The 27,234-nt window shown below is 47.0% G+C and overlaps 1 protein-coding gene across 1 annotated transcript in view; it reads left to right on the forward strand.

Moving 5' to 3' along the window:
- Nucleotides 1-7,230: 7,230 nt before the first annotated feature.
- EPO (erythropoietin) overlaps nt 7,231-27,234 on the forward strand; it is a 457,580-nt gene continuing 437,576 nt past the window's right edge. Inside the window, exons 1-2 of the mRNA XM_085638048.1 lie at nt 7,231-7,321; nt 8,238-8,300. The gene's annotated coding sequence lies outside the window, so the exon portion shown is untranslated. The remainder of the gene's footprint in view (nt 7,322-8,237; nt 8,301-27,234) is intronic.

Here is a 27,234-nt window from a genome sequence, read left to right on the forward strand (position 1 = left end):
ACTTAGGCTGCATTATCTGTCCTAAGTGTCTTCACAGGCATTACTGAAGAAAGGCGAAAAATATCCACTTAAAAAGATATATCTAAAGGAAGCACTCCGGGGTCCCCGCACATGGGCCAGACTATTCATTGCTTATGACTATACATGGAAATCAACAAAATTAGATTAGGAAAGGGTCTGAGGGATCACACAACCAACCTGGACAAGTCCCCCTACTAATAATGTCTCAACACAGAAGTCCAGAGGTAAGGAACTACAGAAACACACAGAGCAAATGAGCTCAAAATGCCTGAATGCCACTAGACTAGAGCCAAGCTAACAAAGTCCTCAAAAAGAGGACATAATCCCATCACCCACTGTGGTGGCATGCTTCATCATGTGGGATCTCCTCTCACCCAAACCTGGTTTGGCTGAGGAGCTACTACTCCCTGTGTGAACCTGCGGGAGGAGCTCGCGGATGTTTTAATTCTACGCTACTGAAAATTTATCTCCTAAAGATCGATGAAGCTGACCTAAGTAAGGTGAAATTTAGAAGTGCAGTGTGGAAAAAGTGATGTAAAATTGACTACAGGAACCCGAAAAAATGTAATGCAAAAATATCCCTGTGCCAATGTTAAAAACAAGGTAGTAGCGCGAACTGGCCTATTAGCCGAATGCACTATCAAACAACCAAAAAACGGTCTACATGTTTCAGCCTATAATGATCGGAAAATTGTTGAGATCTAGGCTTTCATCAGGACCAAAATAACAAAGACTACTGCACCTACAACGAAGCGCACCAAGCAATAACTTAAACTAGTGTCTAAGTGAAGACAGGCCGATACACCAACCTTGTACCGCAGGATCAAATGGAATAGTTACAAGTATCCTGTCAGTCAAAATAGGTAAGTACCTGTATAAATGAAATAAAAAAACAGCAAATAAGTCATTTAGTAGCTGGGCTCTGTAGTACAAACAAGGCACAAGCCCACATGAGCTAGAACAGTCAAAACTGTACTGTATCAGTCTTACCCGTAATTCAATCGGGACTACGCCTGCCGCTCCTGGTAACAACTCAGGGCATGAAACAACGCACTGTGAAAAAAGGCAGATAAAAGAAGCGTATAGTGTAGTGAACAACAAACATATAACAGGTCGTTAGGCCAGTTATTATAATATTTAAAAGGGGGATATAGTCGATGGTATGTCTATCCCAAGGAGACAAGAGACAGATAAAACCATCCAAGACAGATCCCACTATTAGAGGCCAGAGAATCAACCCTCAACAACAGATCATGACCTATCGTAACAGTACCCAAGAGCACCTATCAAAGGAGCGCATTACCAGGGCCTCAAAATTGAGTCGATAGGTACTTATCTTATCAAAACTTTTCAAGGTAAGGCAAAAAACGTCCTAGACGATTTGTACAACAGGTGGATGGCGTGGAACTATGGGAGCAAACAAACCAGCTTGTAAATTTTGTCCCAAGTGAAAACCTCTAGAGCACTCAATCGTAGTAAAAATGCAGGGAGGCTAGAGATGTTATGAAGGAGGGTAACAAAATAATACCGATCCTAAATGTGGCCAGCCAATGTTCATATATACTCTGGCACTCGAAGGACACCTCAATAGGGGGCCACAGTCGGAAAAACCGTGCCTCCGTAATAGCACTCCTGTAGTGATTCGAGTATATGCCAATATTAGTACGAGGCAGCAAAATGCTATGTTAGCCTATCCTTCATATACAGAACAAAAGTATGTTCAATAAAAAATAATCGTAAAAAAGGTCAATACACTTACGAGGTGGTACAAAGGAATTGCACAAACAAGTAAAGTCTCGTAAAGTGTAATTGGGCGTAAGGCTCACACAGCCCAACCTCTGCAGTGAATGCAAGGACTACAAGGGAATTGCCCAAACAAGTGAAGTCTCGTAATGTGTAATAAAGAGTGAAGCTCACACAACCCAACCTCAGCAGTGGATGCAAGGGCCAAAAACGACAACGAGTCCCCTACCTTTCCGGCGCTGCCCCGGGCCTCCTTCCTGAATGCTAGTGGCGGCCCCGGGCGGCAGTTGCTTCGAAGTTTTAACACGGAAGCCCTGCCCAGACGCGTCAATGCGCGCCATTGCGTGTGGGCCAAGAGTCCAAGAATAATGACGTCCCAGCATGAGCGAGCAGTCTGGGTAATGTAGTCTTGTACACAGAAAGCGCGATGTAAAGAGTCCGGTAGTGACTCACATGCAGCTCACAGAGGAGATATCATTCCTGCACGCCCCGAGAGATTTTATACAGGACTATCTCAAGCCTTAACACGCGTGGTGTAACATCAACCAAATTACATGGGGAATTGAACATCATACTTGAGAAAATATGCGAAACGGTGTCAAAAAATAAAAGGATAAAGCCAGATGACAACACAGGGCTAATAGATCACCATTTTTCAAAACATTAGTTACAACCCAGATGCACCACCCGCCCCCGCAAAAGAAGCCTCAACTTGTGGCTGCGAGTGAAGGGCAGTGGTGGGCAGTGTAGAACATGAGTAAAAGGCCATCTAACAGCTATCATACTACAGAGACGACCAAGGTATAGAGTCATTAAGACCATAGCGATCAGACTGAAGCTTGAACACACACCGTTGCTCTTTCTGAAAAAGAAATTTGGCCACATCTGCAACGTGCATGGGAATAAAAGGTTGTTCAAGAACAGTCCAAAAGAGCTGCTCAGGTCCATGGTTACTATCGAGAAAGTGGTTGGTTAATCTCGTGGAGGCTTTCTTGCAGCGAATTGTACTTTTATGTTCCATAATACGCTGTTTGACTTTGCGTGTTGTCATACCCACATATTGTTTCTTGCAGGGGCAAGTGATCAGATACACCACTTTCTTACTATTGCAATTCGTGTGGCGGAGCTGTTTCCACGGTCGCGGATGTCCAATATCAATCTCATTGGTGTGTTTGGTCTGGGCACACACCATGCATCCGCCACACGGATAGTGACCCCTGACCGGTGGGAGGCCCCATAAGGATCCTGACACAGTTGGTGGAACACTACGTGGCCTAGTATGGACGACCGCATCGCGCAAATTAGTGCCTCTTTTAATTGAAAACAAGGGGAAAGGTAGTTTTTCTTCACCACTGTTCAGAATCCGCCAATGCTTATGCACAATCTTCTGAATGCGATTGGAGGATGTGCTGAAGGTGTTCACAAATGTCAGTCTGTCCTGAGATGTTTTAGGAACAGAGACCTCCAGCAGAGCGTCCCGGTTATTGTTAGCCGCTCGTTTGTACGAGTGCTTGATCAGCCTAGAGGGATAATTCCTAGACTTCAAGTTCTGCGACAAAACATTGGCATGTTTAATGAAAGCTTCATTGGTGGAGCAGTTGCGTCTCAATCGCAGAAACTGGCCAAAAGGCAGGCCAGTCCTCAATCCCTTGGGATGGAAGCTGTCGAATTTCAGTAAGGAATTTCTTGCCATGGGCTTAGTGTACAATTCGCTGCCTAAGCCACCTCCTGTGGGAAAGATCCACAGATCCAAGAAGGCCAATCCCATTTTGCTGAATTCTACAGTGAAATTCAAAAAGACGTTTTGGTCATTGAGCCAGTTGTGAAAAGCTGTGAGGGAGACATCATCTCCTCTCCATATGACCAAAACGTCGTCAATATATCGTTTCCATACTTTGATGGAATCCAAAAAAGGGTTGGTAGATGAAAGTACGTGGTTCTGTTCAAACAAATGGACATAAAGGTTGGCCAGGCTGGGGGCAAAAACACTGCCCATCGATGTTCCGGATATTTGCAGATAGAACTGGTCTTCGAACTTAAAAAAGTTCTCCATCATCGCCAGCCTGGCACATTCCAATATGAAGGGAACAGGGGAGCTCAATGGCTCCGTAATGTTATCCAACAACACTCTAATTGCTTCAAGAGTGTCCCTGTTGGACTTGGCCCTTCTGGCAGGTTCACCCCTGAACTTTTTGCTTTTTATTGGTGACCTTGTGTGGAGTTTCCTTTGTGGTGGGCCTTGGGTGTTGTTGCTGGGTGCGTGCGCAAACGCTTTACACATCGCCTCAGGGATAAGCCTGTCTGCTCGTGCCAAGCTACCAAGGGGGTGAGCAGGGGTTATCTTTGGCGTGTAACTTCCTTGCCCTGACTAGAGTGGTGGTTTCTCAGTCCCCTTGCGGGATACATGTGTATAATGATTCCACATCAAAACTGACTAGATAGTCAGTCTCGATGTTGAAATCAATGCCAGGGAGGATGTTCAAAATGTCCTTAGTGTCCTGTAAAAAGTGGACATAGTTCTCACCAAAGGTCTCAGGAACACATCTACAAAAGAGGACAAAGGCTCCAACAATGAACCAATACCCGAGATAATGGGTCTGCCAGGTGGTGGGCGCTGCTCTTTATGCACCTTAGGCAAGATGTAAAAATAAGGAGTAACCGGGTGAGTCATCACCAGGTAGTCAGCCTCTCGAGTGGAGATCCAACCTTCGAGTTTGGCTTCAGAAACCAAATCTCCAATTTCTCTCTGAAGTCTCTCAGTGGGGTCAGAACCTAACAGTCTATAGAAATTTTCATTATTGAGCTGTCGTAAACATTCAGCCCGGTAATCTGTAGTGTTAAGAATAACAATAGCACCGCCTTTGTCGGCGGGCTTGATGATGATAGATGGATTCTTAGATAATGAATCCACAGCCTTTTTGTCGATGTTAGAGAGGTTGTGATAGTAATTGTCTAAGCCCGTATCAATCTTTGAAACCTCTGTAGAGACAGCTGCCTCAAACGCTAAGACCCCCATTGGTCTTAGCGTTTGAGGCAGCTGTCTCTACAGAGGTTTCAAAGATTGATACGGGCTTAGACAATTACTATCACAACCTCTCTAACATCGACAAAAAGGCTGTGGATTCATTATCTAAGAATCCATCTATCATCATCAAGCCCGCCGACAAAGGCGGTGCTATTGTTATTCTTAACACTACAGATTACCGGGCTGAATGTTTACGACAGCTCAATAATGAAAATTTCTATAGACTGTTAGGTTCTGACCCCACTGAGAGACTTCAGAGAGAAATTGGAGATTTGGTTTCTGAAGCCAAACTCGAAAGTTGGATCTCCACTCGAGAGGCTGATTACCTGGTGATGACTCACCCGGTTACTCCTTATTTTTACATCTTGCCTAAGGTGCATAAAGAGCAGCGCCCACCACCTGGCAGACCCATTATCTCGGGTATTGGTTCATTGTTGGAGCCTTTGTCCTCTTTTGTAGATGTGTTCCTGAGACCTTTGGTGAGAACTATGCCCACTTTTTTACAGGACACTAAGGACATTTTGAACATCCTCCCTGGCATTGATTTCAACATCGAGACTGACTATCTAGTCACTTTTGATGTGGAATCATTATACACATGTATCCCGCAAGGGGACACTCTTGAAGCAATTAGAGTGTTGTTGGATAACATTACGGAGCCATTGAGCTCCCCTGTTCCCTTCATATTGGAATGTGCCAGGCTGGCGATGATGGAGAACTTTTTTAAGTTCGAAGACCAGTTCTACCTGCAAATATCCGGAACTTCGATGGGCAGTGTTTTTGCCCCCAGCCTGGCCAACCTTTATGTCCATTTGTTTGAACAGAAAAACGTACTTTCATCTACCAACCCTTTTTTGGATTCCATCAAATTATGGAAACGATATATTGACGACGTTTTGGTCATATGGAGAGGAGATGATGTCTCCCTCACAGCTTTTCACAACTGGCTCAATGACCAAAACATCTTTTTGACTTTCACTGTAGAATTCAGCAAAATGGGATTGGCCTTCTTGGATCTGTGGATCTTTCCCACAGGAGGTGGCTTAGGCAGCGAATTGTACACTAAGCCCATGGCAAGAAATTCCTTACTGAAATTCGACAGCTTCCATCCCAAGGGATTGAGGACTGGCCTGCCTTTTGGCCAGTTTCTGCGATTGAGACGCAACTGCTCCACCAATAGCTTTCATTAAACATGCCAATGTTTTGTCGCAGAACTTGAAGTCTAGGAATTATCCCTCTAGGCTGATCAAGCACTCGTACAAACGAGCGGCTAACAATAACCGGGACGCTCTGCTGAAGGTCTCTGTTCCTAAAACATCTCAGGACAGACTGACATTTGTGAACACCTTCAGCACATCCTCCAATTGCATTCAGAAGATTGTGCATAAGCATTGGCGGATTCTGAACAGTGGTGAAGAAAAACTACCTTTCCCCTTGTTTTCATTTAAAAGAGGCACTAATTTGCACGATGCGGTCATCCATACTAGGCCACGTATTGTTCCACCAACTGTGTCAGGATCCTTATGGGGCCTCCCACCGGTCAGGGGTCACTATCCGTGTGGCGGATGCGTGGTGTGTGCCCAGACCAAACACACCAATGAGATTGATATTGGACTTCCGCGACCGTGGAAACAGCTCCGCCACACGAATTGCAATAGTGAGAAAGTGGTGTATCTGATCACTTGCCCCTGCAAGAAACAATATGTGGGTATGACAACACGCAAAGTCAAACAGCGTATTATGGAACATAAAAGTACAATTCGCTGCAAGAAAGCCTCCACGAAATTAACCAACCACTTTCTCGATAGTAACCATGGACCTGAACAGCTCTTTTGGACTGTTCTTGAACAACCTTTTATTCCCATGCATGTTGCAGATGTGGCCAAATTTCTTTTTAAGAAAGAGCAACGGTGGGTGTTCAAGCTTCAGTCTGATCGCTATGGTCTTAATGACTCTATACCTTGGTCGTCTCTGTAGTATGATAGCTGTTAAATGGCCTTTTACTCATGTTCTACACTGCCTACCACTGCCCTTCACTCGCAGCCACAAGTTGAGGCTTCTTTTGCGGGGGCGGGTGGTGCATCTGGGTTGTAACTAATGTTTTGAAAAATGGTGATCTATTAGCCCTGTGTTGTCATCTGGCTTTATACTTTTATTTCTTGATACCGTTTCGCATATTTTCTCAAGTATGATGTTCAATTCCCCATGTAATTTGGTTGATGTTACACCACACGTGTTAAGGCTTGAGATAGTCCTGTATAAAATCTCTCGGGGCGCGCAGGAATGATATCTCCTCTGTGAGCTGCATGTGAGTCACTACCGGACTCTTTACATCGCGCTTTCTGTGTACAAGACTACATTACCCAGACTGCTCGCTCATGCTGGGACGTCATTATTCTTGGACTCTTGGCCCACACGCAATGGCGCGCATTGACGCGTCTGGGCAGGGCTGCCGTGTTAAAACTCCGAAGCAACTGCCGCCCGGGGCCGCCACTAGCATTCAGGAAGGAGGCCCGGGGCAGCGCCGGAAAGGTAGTGGACTCGTCGTTTTTGGCCCTTGCATCCACTGCTGAGGTTGGGTTGTGTGAGCTTCACTCTTTATTACACATTACGAGACTTCACTTGTTTGGGAAATTACCTTGTAGTCATTGCATTCACTGCAGAGGTTGGGCTGTGTGAGCCTGACGCCCAATTACACTTTACGAGACTTTACTTGTTTGTGCAATTCCTTTGTACCACCTCGTAAGTGTATTGACCTTTTTTACGATGATTTTCTATTGAACATACTTTTGTTCTGTATATGAAGGATAGGCTAAGATAGCATTTTGCTGCCTCGTACTAATATTGGCATATACTCGAATCACTACAGTAGTGCTATTACGGAGGCACGGTTTTTCCGACTGTGGCCCCCTATTGAGGTGTCCTTCGAGTGCCAGAGTATATATGAACATTGGCTGGCCATATTTAGGATCGGTATTATTTTGTTACCCTCCTTCATAACATCTCTAGCCTCCCTGCATTTTTACTACGATTGAGTGCTCTAGAGGTTTTCACTTGGGACAAAATTTACAAGCTGGTTTGTTTGCTCCCATAGTGCCACGCCATCCACCTGTTGTACAAATCGTCTAGGACGTTTTTTGCCTTACCTTGAAAAGGTTTGATAAGATAAGTACCTATTGACTCAATTTTGAGGCCCTGGTAATGCGCTCCTTTGATAGGTGCTCTTGGGTACTGTTACGATAGGTCATGATCTGTTGTTGAGGGTTGATTCTCTGGCCTCTAATAGTGGGATCTGTCTTGGATGGTTTTATCTGTCTCTTGTCTCCTTGGGATAGACATACCATCGACTATATCCCACGTTTAAATATTATAATAACTGGCCTAACGACCTGTTATATGTTTGTTGTTCACTACACTATACGCTTCTTTTATCTGCCTTTTTTCACAGTGCGTTGTCTCACGCCCTGAGTTGTTACCAGGAGCGGCAGGCGTAGTCCCGATTGAATTACGGGTAAGACTGATACAGTACAGTTTTGACTGTTCTAGCTCATATGGGCTTGTGCCTTGTTTGTACTACAGAGCCCAGCTACTAACTGACTCATTTGCTGTTTTTTTATTTCATTTATACAGGTACTTACCTATTTTGACTGACAGGATACTTGTAACTATTCCATTTGATCCTGCGGTACAAGGTTGGTGTATCGGCCTGTCTTCACTTAGACACTAGTTTAAGTTATTGCTTGGTGCGCTTCGTTGTAGGTGCAGTAGTCTTTGTTATTTTGGTCCTGATGAAAGCCTAGATCTCAACAATTTTCCGATCATTATAGGCTGAAACATGTAGACCGTTTTTTGGTTGTTTGATAGTGCATTCGGCTATTAGGCCAGGTCGCGCTACTACCTTGTTTTTAACATTGGCACAGGGATATTTTTGCATTAAAGTTTTTTCGGGTTCCTGTAGTATATTTTACATCACTTTTTTCACACTGCACTTCTAAATTTCACCTTTCTTAGGTCAGCTTCATCGATCTTTAGGAGATCAATTTTCAGTAGCGTAGAATTAAAACATCCGCGAGCTCCTCCCGCAGGTTCACACAGGGAGTAGTAGCTCCTCAGCCAAACCAGGTTTGGGTGAGAGGAGATCCCACATGATGAAGCATGCCACCACGGTGGGTGATGGGATTATGTCCTCTTTTTGAGGACTTTGTTAGCTTGGCTCTAGTCTAGTGGCATTCAGGCATTTTGAGCTCATTTGCTCTGTGTGTTTCTTACCTCTGGACTTCTGTGTTGAGACATTATTAGTAGGGGGACTTGTTCAGGTTGGTTGTGTGATCCCTCAGACCCTTTCCTAATCTAATTTTGTTGATGTTTTGAGCAGCTGCCTGGCTGCGGGTCGTAGCACACTCATTTTTTGACATGCAAAAGTGTTGCGATGTCTTTTCACGCTCTAGTGATTTTTTATCTGTACTGTTTATTGTGCGTTGGTGTAGTGTTCTAATCCGACATTATGGCTGAGTTTACGGGCCTGGCCTTTGACGAGGAGATGGCAAGACTTATTCTGTCGAATACTCCCTCTATTCTTGATTCTAGCAGCACGGTAGCGAGTGCAGGGACTGATGAGTGGACTAAACTCCTCATCTTGAAGAAATCATGGACCCGTACAGTGATTCATGGTGCCATAATGACGGAGTATCTTCGGGCTAATTGTGCACCCACCGGACTTATAGTGACCAACACCCCGCGACTGTTTCTGCAGGACAAAATGTTCCTCAAAGACTGGTCTCTCATAGCTTGGCGCTGTACACGTGACTGGTTGATTTTAATCATCAGCACTGCGAAGCGCATAGCTGACAATGTTTTGATTGAAATTCAACTGTTAGAAGGTCAGATCAAAACTACTCTTTCCAACTCTGTCTACAAAAAGAATCTAGATGAAACCAACAAAGCCAATAAAGATCTGAAAGATTCCATCTTAGCTTCCAAAATTGAGAAGTTTAAAAAGGATTTGGCGAAGTTTTCTCTTGAGAGAATCTATCCATACACTCAAGAGAACTACGTCGCCCCTGAGTACAACAGAAAGGGCAGGAAGTATGGCTCCAATTATTCCACATCTGGGTCGGATGACTGGTCTAGTGACTCCGATACCACTGAACGCCCGCCAGCACAAAATCGTGGGAGAGGCAGACGTGGCTACAGAGGTAATTGGCAGGGGAATCCACATACACAATGGTGGAATCCAGCCCCGTGGCAATTCCCTAATGTCCCTTTTCATCCACAAATGATGCCCTTTAACCCGCCCCCCCAAATGTTTCAACAACAGCCTTTTTTAGGGCAGGGTCGCGGCAGGAACAGGGGCAGAAGGAGAGGTCAGCAGGGCCAAACACGAGTTCATTTCAGCCCACCACCTTCTCCACGGAGTCTTCGCAGCATGACGAAGGGACCGCAAGTAGCGGGACCCAGCAACAACTGATTGTCAACTTGAGCTCTTATGCTCTTACCCCCTCTGAGACTAATGTCTTAAATAAGGGGCTTGGTTTTGTACCTACCAACTCAGGTGATCCTTTTCTGATTCAGTGTGAATTAGCCAGATTTTTTCGTAAAATTAGATTACGGTTCTTTTTTAAAGACAAGATCTGTGATACTGCTTCACAGCTGGAGGAAAGTGTTGATAGTGGGCTACGTAAGAAATCCACTTTTTTGCCACCTGCTAACTCTGCACCCCCATTGGTCTTAGCGTTTGAGGCAGCTGTCTCTACAGAGGTTTCAAAGATTGATATGGGCTTAGACAATTACTATCACAACCTCTCTAACATCGACAAAAAGGCTGTGGATTCATTATCTAAGAATCCATCTATCATCATCAAGCCCGCCGACAAAGGCGGTGCTATTGTTATTCTTAACACTACAGATTACCGGGCTGAATGTTTATGACAGCTCAATAATGAAAATTTCTATAGACTGTTAGGTTCTGACCCCACTGAGAGACTTCAGAGAGAAATTGGAGATTTGGTTTCTGAAGCCAAACTCGAAGGTTGGATCTCCACTCGAGAGGCTGACTACCTGGTGACGACTCACCCGGTTACTCCTTATTTTTACATCTTGCCTAAGGTGCATAAAGAGCAGCGCCCACCACCTGGCAGACCCATTATCTCGGGTATTGGTTCATTGTTGGAGCCTTTGTCCTCTTTTGTAGATGTGTTCCTGAGACCTTTGGTGAGAACTATGCCCACTTTTTTACAGGACACTAAGGACATTTTGAACATTCTCCCTGGCATTGATTTCAACATCGAGACTGACTATCTAGTCAGTTTTGATGTGGAATCATTATACACATGTATCCCGCAAGGGGACACTCTTGAAGCAATTAGAGTGTTGTTGGATAACATTACGGAGCCATTGAGCTCCCCTGTTCCCTTCATATTGGAATGTGCCAGGCTGGCGATGATGGAGAACTTTTTTAAGTTCGAAGACCAGTTCTACCTGCAAATATCCGGAACTTCGATAGGCAGTGTTTTTGCCCCCAGACTGGCCAACCTCTATGTCCATTTGTTTGAACAGAACCACGTACTTTCATCTACCAACCCTTTTTTGGATTCCATCAAAGTATGGAAACGATATATTGACGACGTTTTGGTCATATGGAGAGGAGATGATGTCTCCCTCACAGCTTTTCACAACCGGCTCAATGACCAAAACGTCTTTTTGAATTTCACTGTAGAATTCAGCAAAATGGGATTGGCCTTCTTGGATCTGTGGATCTTTCCCACAGGAGGTGGCTTAGGCAGCGAATTGTATACTAAGCCCATGGCAAGAAATTCCTTACTGAAATTCGACAGCTTCCATCCCAAGGGATTGAGGACTGGCCTGCCTTTTGGCCAGTTTCTGCGATTGAGACGCAACTGCTCCACCAATGAAGCTTTCATTAAACATGCCAATGTTTTGTCGCAGAACTTGAAGTCTAGGAATTATCCCTCTAGGCTGATCAAGCACTCGTACAAACGAGCGGCTAACAATAACCGGGACGCTCTGCTGAAGGTCTCTGTTCCTAAAACATCTCAGGACAGACTGACATTTGTGAACACCTTCAGCACATCCTCCAATCGCATTCAGAAGATTGTGCGTAAGCATTGGCAAATTCTGAACAGTGGTGAAGAAAAACTACCTTTCCCCTTGTTTTCATTTAAAAGAGGCACTAATTTGCAACATGCGGTCATCCATACTAGGCCACGTAGTGTTCCACCAACTGTGTCAGGATCCTTATGGGGCCTCCCACCGGTCAGGGGTCACTATCCGTGTGGCGGATGCATGGTGTGTGCCCAGACCAAACACACCAATGAGATTGATATTGGACTTCCGCGACCGTGGAAACAGCTCCGCCACACGAATTGCAATAGTGAGAAAGTGGTGTATCTGATCACTTGCCCCTGCAAGAAACAATATGTGGGTATGACAACACGCAAAGTCAAACAGCGTATTATGGAACATAAAAGTACAATTCGCTGCAAGAAAGCCTCCACGAGATTAACCAACCACTTTCTCGATAGTAACCATGGACCTGAACAGCTCTTTTGGACTGCTCTTGAACAACCTTTTATTCCCATGCACGTTGCAGATGTGGCCAAATGTATTTTTAAGAAAGAGCAACGGTGGGTGTTTAAGCTTCAGTCTGATCGCTATGGTCTTAATGACTCTATACCTTGGTCGTCTCTGTAGTATGATAGCTGTTAGATGGCCTTTTACTCATGTTCTACACTGCCCACCACTGCCCTTCACTCGCAGCCACAAGTTGAGGCTTCTTTTGCGGGGGCGGGTGGTGCATCTGGGTTGTAACTAATGTTTTGAAAAATGGTGATCTATTAGCCCTGTATTGTCATCTGGCTTTATACTTTTATTTCTTGACACCGTTTCGCATATTTTCTCAAGTATGATGTTCAATTCCCCATGTAATTTGGTTGATGTTACACCACGCGTGTTAAGGCTTGAGATAGTCCTGTATAAAATCTCTCGGGGCGTGCAGGAATGATATCTCCTCTGTGAGCTGCATGTGAGTCACTACCGGACTCTTTACATCGCGCTTTCTGTGTACAAGACTACATTACCCAGACTGCTCGCTCATGCTGGGACGTCATTATTCTTGGACTCTTGGCCCACATGCAATGGCGCGCATTGACGCGTCTGGGCAGGGCTTCCGTGTTAAAACTCCGAAGCAACTGCCGCCCGGGGCTGCCACTAGCATTCAGGAAGGAGGCCCGGGGCAGCGCCGGAAAGGTAGGGGACTCGTTGTCGTTTTTGGCCCTTGCATCCACTGCTGAGGTTGGGTTGTGTGAGCTTCACTCTTTATTACACATTACGAGACTTCACTTGTTTGGGAAATTACCTTGTAGTCCTTGCATTCACTGCAGAGGTTGGGCTGTGTGAGCCTTACGCTCAATTACACTTTACGAGACTTTACTTGTTTGTGCAATTCCTTTGTACCACCTCGTAAGTGTATTGACCTTTTTTACGATGATTTTTTATTGAACATACTTTTGTTCTGTATATGAAGGATAGGCTAACATAGCATTTTGCTGCCTCGTACTAATATTGGCATATACTCGAATCACTACAGGAGTGCTATTACGGAGGCACGGTTTTTCTGACTGTGGCCCCCTATTGAGGTGTCCTTCGAGTGCCAGAGTATATCTGAACATTGGCTGGCCATATTTACGATCGGTATTATTTTGTTACCCTCCTTCATAACATCTCTAGCCTCCCTGCATTTTTACTACGATTGAGTGCTCTAGAGGTTTTCACTTGGGACAAAATTTACAAGCTGGTTTGTTTGCTCCCATAGTGCCACGCCATCCACCTGTTGTACAAATCGTCTAGGACGTTTTTTTGCCTTACCTTGAAAAGTTTTGATAAGATAAGTACCTATCGACTCAATTTTGAGGCCCTGGTAATGCGCTCCTTTGATAGGTGCTCTTGGGTACTGTTACGATAGGTCATGATCTGTTGTTGAGGGTTGATTCTTTGGCCTCTAATAGTGGGATCTGTCTTGGATGGTTTTATCTGTCTCTTGTCTCCTTGGGATAGACATACCATCGACTATATCTCCCTTTTAAATATTATAATAACTGGCCTAACGACCTGTTATATGTTTGTTGTTCACTACACTATACGCTTCTTTTATCTGCCTTTTTTCACAGTGCGTTGTCTCACGCCCTGAGTTGTTACCAGGAGCGGTAGGCGTAGTCCCGATTGAATTACGGGTAAGACTGATACAGTACAGTTTTGACTGTTCTAGCTCATGTGGGCTTGTGCCATGTTTGTACTACAGAGCCCAGCTACTAACTGACTTATTTGCTGTTTTTTTATTTCATTTATACAGGTACTTACCTATTTTGACTGACAGGATACTTGTAACTATTCCATTTGATCCTGCGGTACAAGGTTGGTGTATCGGCCTGTCTTCACTTAGACACTAGTTTAAGTTATTGCTTGGTGCGCTTCGTTGTAGGTGCAGCAGTCTTTGTTATTTTGGTCCTGATGAAAGCCTAGATCTCAACAATTTTCCTATCATTATAGGCTGAAACATGTAGACCGTTTTTTGGTTGTTTGATAGTGCGTTCGGCTATTAGGCCAGTTCGCGCTACTACCTTGTTTTTAACATTGGCACAGGGATATTTTTGCATTAAAGTTTTTTCGGGTTCCTGTAGTCAATTTTACATCACTTTTTCCACACCGCACTTCTAAATTTCACCTTACTTAGGTCAGCTTCATCGATCTTTAGGAGATCAATTTTCAGTAGCGTAGAATTAAAACATCCGCGAGCTCCTCCCGCAGGTTCACACAGGGAGTAGTAGCTCCTCAGCCAAACCAGGTTTGGGTGAGAGGAGATCCCACATGATGAAGCATGCCACCACGGTGGGTGATGGGATTATGTCCTCTTTTTGAGGACTTTGTTAGCTTGGCTCTAGTCTAGTGGCATTCAGGCATTTTGAGCTCATTTGCTCTGTGTGTTTCTGTAGTTCCTTACCTCTGGACTTCTGTGTTGAGACTATACATGGAAATCCCCTACGAGAGAAAAGGCCTTTTTACCCCAAGCCTCTAGTCTTTTAGATTCTCTATCTGATGGAGAGGTTGGAAAGGTACCTCAAGATTGTGCTCCAGAGCAGGAGGCTTGAACAACAATGGCTCTCCAGCGATGTATGAGCCGAGAGGAACAGTGGATCACCAGGAGCTGGTCGATAATGGTGACTGGAATGCCTTATGACTGCTGGGGTGGAAGAAGGCTTCTCCCATGCCACTGAAATATAAACTAAAAGGGATCATTAAGGGAAGAAGCAGTTTTGAAGTCGAGAAGAGGCCAAAAGAATTTCAGTCAGGACATTGGTTTTAGTTTCAATGGTGGGCAGCTGGAAATCTAATACCTCTGCAGTTTTCAGAATCATTATAGAGATACTACCGCAGGCATTGGTGATAAAGTGAGAAAGCCCATAGCCAACTCTGAGGAGGTGTCTAAGCTACTGGCAGAGGACAGTCCTTGAAACTCCAGGGTATCTTGGTCAGGATCTCCATAAGGAATATATTCAAAAGGGTCAGAGCCCATCTCAAAGATGTCATGAAGACGGGGTCTGTATAATTCTTCTTTTAAAAGACATTGGACCTCTGTAAAAAATCTTTGTTGGAGATTGGAGTCGGGCTGTGGTGATGATGGTGGCATATCCAGCAACAGAGGTGAGGCACAGTCTAAAGTGTCAGTTTAGGTGCTGTGTACCTGAGTGCGAGATAGAAGCAGTGTGGAGATGGTACTGGTTCCAACGGTGCAGGACTGAAGGGCTTTGACTCGAAATAAAGAAACATGGGAAGTCTAGAAAGGGAGTGCTGGCCCTGAAGGGGCACCAGTCAGCAACGAGGCCTTCGCAAAGATAGTATACATGGTGTTAAGGAATGCAGTTAGGTCAGGCATTGGGGTCGGGAGCTCAGGGAAAGCCAGCACTGATGCCGGATTTTCATGCAGTGGAAGTACCAGAGCTGAGGCCTCTGGAAAGGCCAGAGAACACTCCGGAGCCCGGTCCAGACGTGTAGCAGGGTCGACGAGAGTTAGATTCACTGGCGTTGAGTCAACCATCTCCAGCTCCAGAGACAAAGATCCTGTAGGAGTCAGTGAGTGATGGGGAGAATTCCCTTTTGAGTGTTTTTTTTCCTTCCTGTGCTTCTTCCGTTTTTTTCTAGTTGAAGAGGATGAAGTGGTCTGCAATCGTGTCTCGAACACACATACTGAGGCAAGACACCCAGGAGTCATGATTTGACCCCAGACACCAAAGACAGGCAGAATGGGGATGCGTAAAGGTCATCTATCCCTCACAATCCCTGCATGGTTTGAACCCAGATTTCTTTGGATAAGACTTTTTGGTACTGACTAGTTAATGTTTTTTGTGAAGAAAAATTCTCAGAGAGCGAATCTCCAGATCCTCGTTGAAGGCATGGAAAATAGGGAACTGACATTGTTGAACGCGGGCGTGTGCTTTATGACCTCAGTGATGCTGCCTGACATCACTGACCCTTGTCCTCTTCTGGTGACTTAAGAGCTTTCAAGTGTTCCAGATCCAGTCTGACACCTGGGATTGTTCTACAGGTGAGGAATATGTAGATAGAGGTATCCATCAGATTAACCCATTTTAAATTGTCTAGAATTATCAAATAACATTGCGAGGAAGATCTAATACAGAGGGAGACCTTGTTCCTTAGGGGATCTTGGTCCTCTTATGCATGCGGTTAAAGTTTTGGGTCATGCACCATGTATACAGTGTACCTCAAGTCAGATGATTGAAACCCCTGGCCAAAGTTAGGAGGGCCACAAACCTTTCTTCCCCTTGAACTGCAAAGTTCAGTCATCCAAAGCGGTTTAAGAGTCCTGGGAAGAGAAGGTGCGGGACATCCTCCCACCAGAGAGCGTCAATGGTCTATCAGACATACCAGAGCCTGGTGAGTATACAACCAATATACTCAATATTGTGTGGCAAGGGGACAGTGAAACCATGCACCGTTAGCAAAGCCACAGTAACCAATAGATAATCATCCCAAGATGTGTATGCTAGTCAGACAAACACAATACCTGCCATCTCATAGTGACTTGTAACTGTGTCATGACATGTAAAAACCTACCAACAAATAGAGCAAGGCAGTAGCACAAAGCCAAATAAACACTGTCAGACAGTTTGCCACCACAAACACACTACCTCACAGTGCAGCTGACTGACTGACAGGCAGGAATAGTGGGTATGCAGGTGAAGTGAGTGTATCCAAAAGCATGATGGGGTTTGTAGTCACAGATAATGCTCCCCCTCCCAATTGGCCCATCAAGACCTCTCTGAACCATGCCCACATCACAGGGAGTGAACAATGACTGACAAGATGGCTGACACTGTGTCCTACTGTGGGGAGCACAAGGCCCTGGCAGGGCTTGTGCGCCAATTAGAAGCAGGACACCACTGCCTGACATCCTGAAAGCCAACTTGCACGCCCTCCAATGGAAGCACGTTTCATGGTGGGATGTCTGGCCAGGTGGGAAGGAGAACTGACAGCTCTGACCATACTTACCAGCATGTGTAGACACACACACCCCTCAACACAAACTCCACACAACTCACTGAGTATAATGCATTGACTCACACTGTAGTGAAATATCACCCAAAGGTACACCGCACTGGGTTCTGCCGTGTGAAGCACAGGGGCTCTTATTGGACTTGTAGCCAAACAAACACCAGGACTTCACAGTCAACCATCTTGCCATTGCTGTCACACTCCCTCACAGGGAAGCAGAGTCAAAAGGAAGGAAGTATGAGCATGCTGGGAAGGGGGTTGTAGCCAAAAGCATGATGGGAGTTGCAGCCACAGACATTCCCCACCCACCCACATGGCCCAGCAAGCTCACACTGAACCATGCTCGCCTCACAGGGAGTGGGAATGGACTGACAAGATGTCTGACACTGGGCTCTGTTGTGGGGAGCACAAGGCCCTGCTGGGAACTGGGCACCAACAAACACCAGGACTGCACAGTCAGCCATCTTGCCATTGCTGTCACACTCCCTCACTGGAAAGCAGAGTCAAAATGAAGGAAGTATGGGCATGTTGGGAAGGGGGGTGTAGCCAAAAGCATGAAGGGAGTTGCAGTCACAGACATTCCCCACCCACCCACATGGTCCAGCAAGCTCACACTGAACCATGTTCGCCTCACAGGGAATGGGAATGGACTGACATGATGTCTGACACTGGGCTCTGTTGTGGGGAGCACAAGGCCCTGCTGGGAACTGGGCACCAACAAACACCAGGACTGCACTGACTGACATCCTGAAAGTTAACCTGCACTCACTGCAATGGTGGCACACTTCATGATGGCATAACTGGCCTGGGGTAGAAGGAGGTCCTGACTTGAAAACAAATAACACCGATGCTGGATATACACACACCTTCTATTATAAAACACATTGCACACGTGGTACCAGTCACTCACAACGATAATGCAAGATGTCTGACACATGGGCCTGAGAAATGATGTGGCTGAAAATCACACATATGCACTGGTCAAACCAAACACGGTCGCACACACAGCCATTGCAACCATATGTTCAAACTCACTGTCTGGGATGCAGTGTCCAGGTGTGCCCCCTGGCCTGGCTGTGGAGGTGTGTCTTGCAGATGACAAGTGTGGAGATCCATATATAGTACATTGCACAAAACACACAGGAACTCACATAAACATCATTGACAGGGGACATCTGACAGTGAATGGAATGGACACACCAATCTAGCCGACACCATAGCATGGTCTCATTCACACTTGGTGCTGTTGTGAGCTGCATTTCACTCCAACATCGTGCTGAAACATATGCATCCTTCACATAACACAACACTCACTGACATAGACACTGTAGACACAAGGTCTAACCTGGACTGCATTGGAGGAGACATGCTACTCACAGCAGCCAAACCGCAACACACACACCACCGGCTCTCACTGTCATGAGCATTGAAAAGCCACAGTGCTTCCTTGCCCAATCCATGTCACCATGGAGAGCATTGACAAGTCAAATCACATATGCACGTACAAAACTCAGCACCAGACTCATTAACGATGGTGACATCATCACTTGTATAAAATGAGATGGGAACTAGGAACACTGTAAAAAAACACTTTCTCCCAAGAGATCACAGGCATACCGGACTGTGACCATGTTGTACCAATATACCAATGTGACACACAAAGACTAGCAAAATCTGCTACCACACATGCCCCAACCTTACAACATATCCTCAGTGGAATTGCACGTATGTCCTTGTTAAAGGTCAAATGTGTACAGGGATGGCACACCTGTGTCAGCAACGTGATGGCCCTTGAGTAGTAATGGCCATGTACAGCCAAATCTGTACATGAGCTGGGCATGCACACACTTCGACATGCACATTGAAATGTTTCATGTTGGCTGGGCAATGTGCCACAACAGTATCAATCTCTGTCCGTGACAACTTTGGACAAAGCAGTGTACAGGCACGCATCCTGACGTACAGTAGAAAATGTCATGTATGTGAACCATTGATGCCTGTAGAAACATAACTTACATTGTGTGTCTCTTCCAAACACAGGTGGTGCTGGGGACACAGCAGCAAATGAAGAGGAGTCCCTGTCCCAGATTCTGGTGAACCCTCAGCTCTCTGGTGTGGATCAGTCTCTGTCCTCTTCGGATGACGAAGAACAACCTGGCACCTCCGGTGTGAGTCATCATGCAGCACCAGCAGTACCAACATCTGCACCCCCTGTACCCATGCCTCCAGCATCTGGCAACAGACAGGGCACCCCCACCAACACGGACAGACCAAGGACACAGAATACCAACAGCACAGGGACACAGGACCCTCAGGAAGGTACGGACAACACCACCAGTAACAGCACCCAAGGGGGCCCAGTGTCACCTGTGCGTCCCGCCGCAGGTCCTGCACGTGTGGCATGGGGTGCTGGGAGGGGTGGTAGGCAGAGGGCGCGGCTTGTAGAGGGGTCTGGACTGCATGATGACCCCCAACTGGCACGCATCATAGATGCGTATCAGGATAGCACCGGAGGATTCGGCCAGGTAGTGGGGATCCTCAAGGAAATTCAACAGGAGCAGGCTGTCCATCATGCCCACATGGAGGTAAAGTGGGATGCACTTACTGCGGTGCATCAGGACATATTTCAATGCCTCCGCCAGATAAGCACCAACATGTCCACACCTCCCTGTGTGGCCACAACATCTGTTGCCGCAAGATCTGCCAGTGCCACAGGGAGGGAGGATGACTCTGGCGGAGAGTCCTCTGCACCGCAGAGACCTGCACCTGAGGATCCCCTCCCCAAAGAAGAAGAGGGGTCGTCCGAAGAAGGACAAGTGAGACGCAGATGTCCATGCACATCGCCGAGGGCCTCTAAACCTGTTCTGGAAAGTGTTCTTTGTGCGCAACCCGTTCACCTTGTCATATCTAACACAACTCGCCTACATGACATGGAGAGATCATGTTGGTCCAATGTAGCAGATGACTGTGGACTTTACTCTGGACATTTCAGCTATCAACACTTCCAACTCTACTGTGAACTTTGGATTCAAAACCCAATGTACAGCACACACCATCCTGTGCACTATCCTCACACATGTTTGTAAATGAACTCACCAGTGCACTATACTTGCCTCTGTTGTAATTCCAACTTGTTATGTGTCATGGAGATGTTGATCTGCTAAACAACACAGTGCATGCCAAATACTACAGCAATGTGATCACTGTTATGTGAGTCATGGTGATGTGACACATGTGAGAGAGACACACCACTATGGCACCACAACACATACTCACCATAGCCATGTAACTCATCCCACACAATGATGTTGACCGGAAATACAATGGAATGCACAGACACCACACCTATCCACAGTCAGTGGTAACAATCCCACAGGTGAGGTAAGCAAATGTCAGTCAGATGTGGGAAGACAGACAACGCACATAACAAAGCGTATCACAGGTGCATTACACATCAGCAACATGTTTATTCCACAACAGTTGCAAGGTAATTCTACGTTACAGTGGAAACACGGTCACAAAGAGTCGGCGAATTGAAGTCCAGGGGAGTGTGGTGCATCACTTGATGGGAATTGACAACTTCCACCCTGGTGTTGGATTCTGGGTGTTGGGGGTCAGTGTTAACCGAACAATAGGCAAAGTACCCTGGGAAGGACAGACATAAGACACAGTCAAAAGCACAGCAGCACAGGAGATAAATGCAATACACATGCACAAAACATGTCAAAAGAAACCTACTCAGAAACAAGTTAGCAGTTCGACACTATGGTGGAGTACAGACCACCTGAAAGGACACATCACTGCACGCATCCAGTCAAGTAGCACAAAGACACACTCAAACAGCAACACAGCAGCCCCAACACATTTCAGGCTAACTCAATACATTGACATAACAACCCTGTAAACTCACATTCAGGTGAAGAAGTTGTTGATGAGCTGTGTGCGGACATCACCCTCATCATCATCACCACTGGCATCATGGCCCAGGCCTGGATCCTCCACAGGTGGCGGAGGTAGGTCATCGTCATCCTGGATAAGAGGTAACTTCTTCTGCACTGCCATGTTGTGTAGCATGCAGCATACAAGGATAATTTTGCACACCTTTGCAGGGTCATATGGGAGGGCCCCTCCGGTCTCGTCCAGGCAGCGGAAGTGGCTTTTCAGGAGACCAAAGGTCCTCTCAATCACCCTCCTGGTCCGACCATGTGCCTCATTGTAGCGCATCTTGGCTGGTGTCACAGGGTTCCTGAGGGGTGTCAGCAACCACGGCATGTTGGGGTATCCGGAGTCACCTACATACAAACAATTGAACAATTAGCTGAGTTTTGAAAGAGGGTGGAATACAACATTGCCAAACACACACAATGGTAAACAGTCAGTACACACCGACAAGCCAGGCACGCTGGTCTAACATCTGTGACATCAGTGTTGTAATGCGACTACTCCTCATGATGTAGGCATCGTGCGCAGAACCGGGGAAACGTGCACACACGTGTGATACACATGTCTGCAAGACATACCACCAGAGCATTGATGGAGTGGAAATGTTTCCTGTTCCGGTATGCCTGCTCATGTGCCCGTGGTGGTACCAGGGCCACATGTGTACCATCAATAGATCCGATGACGTTCGGCATCCTCCCCAGTGTATAAAAAGCATCCTTTTGTCAGTGAGTTGACCTGGGCTAGGAAACTTGATGTACAGGTCAAGGAAATGCAACATCCACTCCAAGACATCGCGTAGCACATGACTGAACATTGCGACATACCACCAGCAGTAGCCACAGTGCACTGGAAGGTACCAGTAGCAAAGAAGTGCAGGGCTGACATCACCTTCACCTCTGGGGTTAGTGCTGTAGGGTATGTCCGGCCAGGTAGCAGATGTGGCGCCAACTGCTCCGCCAACTCCTCAATCACTGGCCTGGTGAAGCGGTACCGTCAGGTGCAGTCGCGTTCCTGCATGGTTTCAAGGTCTGGGAACGGTCTATGGACAGCTGGTGCCCTGCAGTACAGAGATGAACAAAGGAAGATTGTCGATTTATCCACCCATGTGGCTATGACCAAGCAAAATATCACATGAGACATCATGACAATACACAATGTACTGAGGTGTGTGCTGTTGGGTATGGACACACATGTCACCTACATGCACATCACCTCACATCTCAAGTCCACATGTCTACATAAGTTCCATGTAGTGCAACGGCCAATCATTGGGCTGGGTCACAGTACCTATGTACTGCTGTCACGTTACAAACACACACCACAGTGACAAATGAGGCCTGATGTCTCACAGGCATCACAGCTCTTTGACATGCAGATACCCATGGTCCCTGTATTGCCACATGGACACTGGCATGACATGGCGTATCATGTACACGCCACAAAACAACCGTAAGTCCCACAGGTAGTGGCCACTGTTGTCTCTGCAGGCCCTACATGGACGTCTCATAGACACACACACAACATCAATGTTGAGGCACAAACCATATGGATGTGGAGACTGTCTCCCATTGGGCACATTTGATCAGCCACATCTGAGACACAACATGCACACAGACTGTGGGTGTACATCAGACTTGTGGCTATAGGTCTCACTGTGACGTACATATCATCCCACCCAGGACTCAGGGTGTATGTGACATGTCCTAAACATATCCAACCTGCAACTGTGTCCATGACTCATGACCATAACTGCACAGTTGCACATCACAGTAGTAATGTGCACAACACACAAAGGATTCTGTCCCCATGAACACGTGCACAGCCTGGGAGTGGCTGCACAAAAGTGCCACACAACAAACCAAATGTTGCCCCCCCCAAACACACAGGTAATGCAGCCTTACATGACATGGGACACAGTGTGGCACATGCTGTAGTGTGGTAGGTGTGCACCTGAGTCCCTGGCAAGTAATTGTGTGTGAAAGCCGTCAAAAACTCACACCAATGTGAACCGACGCGGGTGACTTCTACAGAGACGCATTGCACAGTTCAGGACTGAGCCGTGCGTACGCTTAGCCATTGACTGCAATGAGAACCGATGCAATTGACTATCATGCATACGCATTGCTCAGTTCAGGACCGAGCCGTGCGTACGCTTAGCCATTTACTGCAATGAGAACTGATGCGGGTGACTATCATGCGTATGCATTGCACAGTTCAGGAACGAACCGTGCATACGCTTAGCCATTTACTGCAATGAGGACCGATGCGGGTGACTATCATGCATACGCGTCGTGCAGGCATGGACCGAGCCCTGCGCATGCCTTGGCCATTGAATCGTATGGAGATGGGTGCGTGTGGATTTTCAAAATACGCGTTGTACAGTCAGTTGACCGAGCCGTGCGCACCCATTGGCTCTGGACTGTCATGGAGACGGATGCGGATTCAAAACTTGTACGAGTTGTGCACTGGAAATTCAGTTGGATGCCTACAACAATGTTGCAATTTCTAGGGTTTTATGAAGGTGAAGATTTGAATGATGCGGAAGACGTGTACAAGTCGTACAATTCCATGGATTGGCCAGATTCATAGCATGCAACCGTGTTGGACCTATCACGTGGGACACATGGCACAGATTCTGCCTCTGCAGCACAGATATAAGGCTGGCTGGCCCCCAGGGAGCTCACTTGCCTGCACTACATGCTACTGGACCACATCTCTGATACCACTGCTGCTGTCTCTGCATCCTCTGGCTACTGCTATGGTACGTACTCTGGAGAGGGCGCCAGCCTTCACTGAGGAGGAGAACCAGGCCCTGCTGGACGGGCTCCTTCCACAGTACAGCAAGCTGTATGGGAAACCAGGGGAGCAGGTGAGTGTGCAGTCCACTGCCTTCCTAAATGTGCATGTTGTCTGACTAGCAGTACTAGCAGTGTGTACACCAGTGGCAAGCGTACTCACTGAGTACTTTCATCCCCCAAAGTGTGTAGGTACATGTAATGAACAGGTGTTCTGCAGCAAAAGTGCATTTGTGCAAGCTTCAAATTCCCAGGCAATGTTAAAATGTCAGACATGCAGGGCATTTGTCCATTTCCATTGGTGCACTACCTATGAAACTAATTTTCCTTTGTGATGACGACATGTATATCCAACTGTGTGCAGCACAAATATGGGGCATGTGTGTTAATGGACTTTTAACTTTGTCATCCTCACAGGTTGATGCCCACCAGAAGCAGGAGATCTGGCTGACCATCGCCCGGGCAGTTCGATCAGTGGGGGTCTACAAGCGCCGGATCCACAACTGCCAGAAAAGGTGGCAGGACCTTTGGGGCTGGACCCGGAGGATCGCAAGGGTCCAGCTGAAGCTGTCGCCTCCTCGCAGGAGGGACGGACACCGGACCCTGACCCCCCACATGCTCAGGATTCTGGCGGTGGTCTTCCCGGACCTGGATGGGCAGCTGAAGGCCAGACAGCAGCAAGGAGGGGGTAAGTCCATGCCTAATCTGTGTACTATGTCTGACATGCTATTTGCAGTCTTTTGGCCTGGTCACACTTCCGCATTACGTAGGTCTTGTAGTCCAGGACTCATGTCCCTCAATTGTGTGATGCACCCTCCTCATCTGATCCACAGGTGTGGAACCTACAGTTTGTGGCTTGTGTCAATAGGACACTGTGTCCCTGCAGTCAGCATCTGTTACCGTGACTCTGTTGTGTGTTTCATGGGTGGGTCAATTGTTTACACAATGCCTGATATCTGACATGTGATCTGTGTGTGCCCTTGATATGTGTTCCAATTACTGGTCTGACTCACCACATGTGCCTGAGGTATTTCAAATACACACATGCTGCATGGGACTCCAAATTGTGGGCCTCAGGAGTATGTATATCAAGTGTGTCACACTTGCTTAGCCACCTGACTACTGTCCAGGGCTATACACTGCTTCACGTAGACCTGGGCAGTCATGCCTACTCAAGGGCATTTAGAAACACACTGTAATCCCACTCCTATGTATCAACTTACAGGTTGTGCTTAGTGACATGTGCCTTCAGGCGTCTGCCTCTGTGTCATTGTGGTGTGGCTTCCTTTTCAGGACAACTGGGGTGTTCATGAGTTTGAGGGTCAGCAGGACATCTGAGATGTGACTATAAGAGACAAGACCTGTGTGACATATAGGTGTGTGATCACTTGACAGTGCACAATGGTGTATGCAACTGTGAACTTCAGGCAGCTGTGTTTCATGCACAGCAGTCTGTGATGTGCTCATGTACAGGGATTTGTGTTCGCAGAGACTCATATGTCTGTTTTGTATGATGTGGGGTCATCTGGGTCCGGGATATGTTGTTTGCAGGGGATGGAAAAGTGCAATTGTCAGCTGCAGAGTTTGCTTTAACCATGACCTATGATTGTGACACAGTGCATACTGTTGTTGTCTGGATGCCCTGCCCTTGTGACAGGAGACATTGATGACTGACTTTCTAGGCATGCCAGTGCCATGGCATTTAACTTGCTATGAGTGATCATGCATTGGGGTCAAATGTGCTCCATGAACCCCATTGTGGCATTGACTATCAGGACATGAGAACATCATAGTGTGTGTTGCTGGTATACATCACAAGCATGTGAAATGAGACTCTGGCCATCCCTTCATCCTGACACCTGTACTGAGTCAGTGGCAAGAGATGTGATGTGTTTATAGTGATATACTCCTACATGTTCACTTGCATGTCCAACAAATGTGTAGGTGGTGCATGTCTGCACATTGGGTTATTAGCATCCAACATGCAACAGACATATGGGTTCAAGTTCAGGAGGGATATGAGTGCCATGGTTGATTGTGAGACTGACAATTGGCTTATTCTAAACAGTGTGAGCACTTTGAGCATTGTTCAGCTGATGATGCCAGGGCTTGCCCTGTGATGTGCTGTACTCACTGTGGTGTGTGCGGTCAGTGTAGGTGACTGGTGTTGTTCTTTGTTCTATCCAGATACATCCACGGCCACAAGAGGGGACAGCTCCACAGACCAGGAGGAACGAGAGAGCCTGACTGGGACAGAAGGCGAGGAGTTGGAGGGACCCAGTGGCATGGAGGGTGAGTGGAGCCACACTGAGGAGTCTTCAGTACCATCCACCCCAGCTTAGGGCCACAGCAGCTCAGAGGATGACTCCCTTGTGGAGGCGGGTGTCAGCAGCCACCAAACCCCAGCTAGTGAGGCTGTCCCCACCACCGCTACCACCACCACCACAATCACCACCCTCCAGTCGGCTCCCATCCCAGAGGTCCGTGGAGGCCCCCGTGTTTGGGGGAATGTCTCCTTTGTGCCAGGCACCGCACCCCCTGCCCCTATGTCCCCTGCTGCCCTGAGTGTGGAGTCTGTGGACTTGCTTCAACAGATACATGTAGGGCAGACATCAATGCTGAGTGTCCTCCATGCACACACCAGTCTGTTGACACAACTGGTGTCGTTCATGGAGGGCATTTCATCGGGCATGTCTGCCCTACAGAGGACCAATCAGTCCGTGGCCTCCTCCCTGATGGCAGCAGTGTCCCTCCTCCAACAGTCCCTCACCCCTCCTACCCCTGCCCCATCCACGATTCCTAGCACCCTACTTGTCCCAAGCACACACACACCAGCACATTCACCCAAACCCACAGACACGGGCAGCACACAGACACCCAAACCAAGGTCTAGATGTGCACAAAAGCAAACTCAGTGGACTGATACCACACTCACAGGGGATGGTTTGCAAACACACACACAGGCATCCACAACCACTCCGCAGTCCTCTTATAACTCTCCCTCCAAGACGCCTTCCCTTGCCTCACCTGCAACCCCAACTCCCAAGAAGCTCTTCCTCTGTGACCTTGGCCTCTTCCCCACTGATCCAGCAGATCCAGCTTACAAGGGGAAGAGGAAGTCCC

This window comes from Triturus cristatus, chromosome 12 (genome assembly GCF_964204655.1).
Source record: "Triturus cristatus chromosome 12, aTriCri1.1, whole genome shotgun sequence".
Lineage (NCBI taxonomy): Eukaryota > Metazoa > Chordata > Amphibia > Caudata > Salamandridae > Triturus > Triturus cristatus.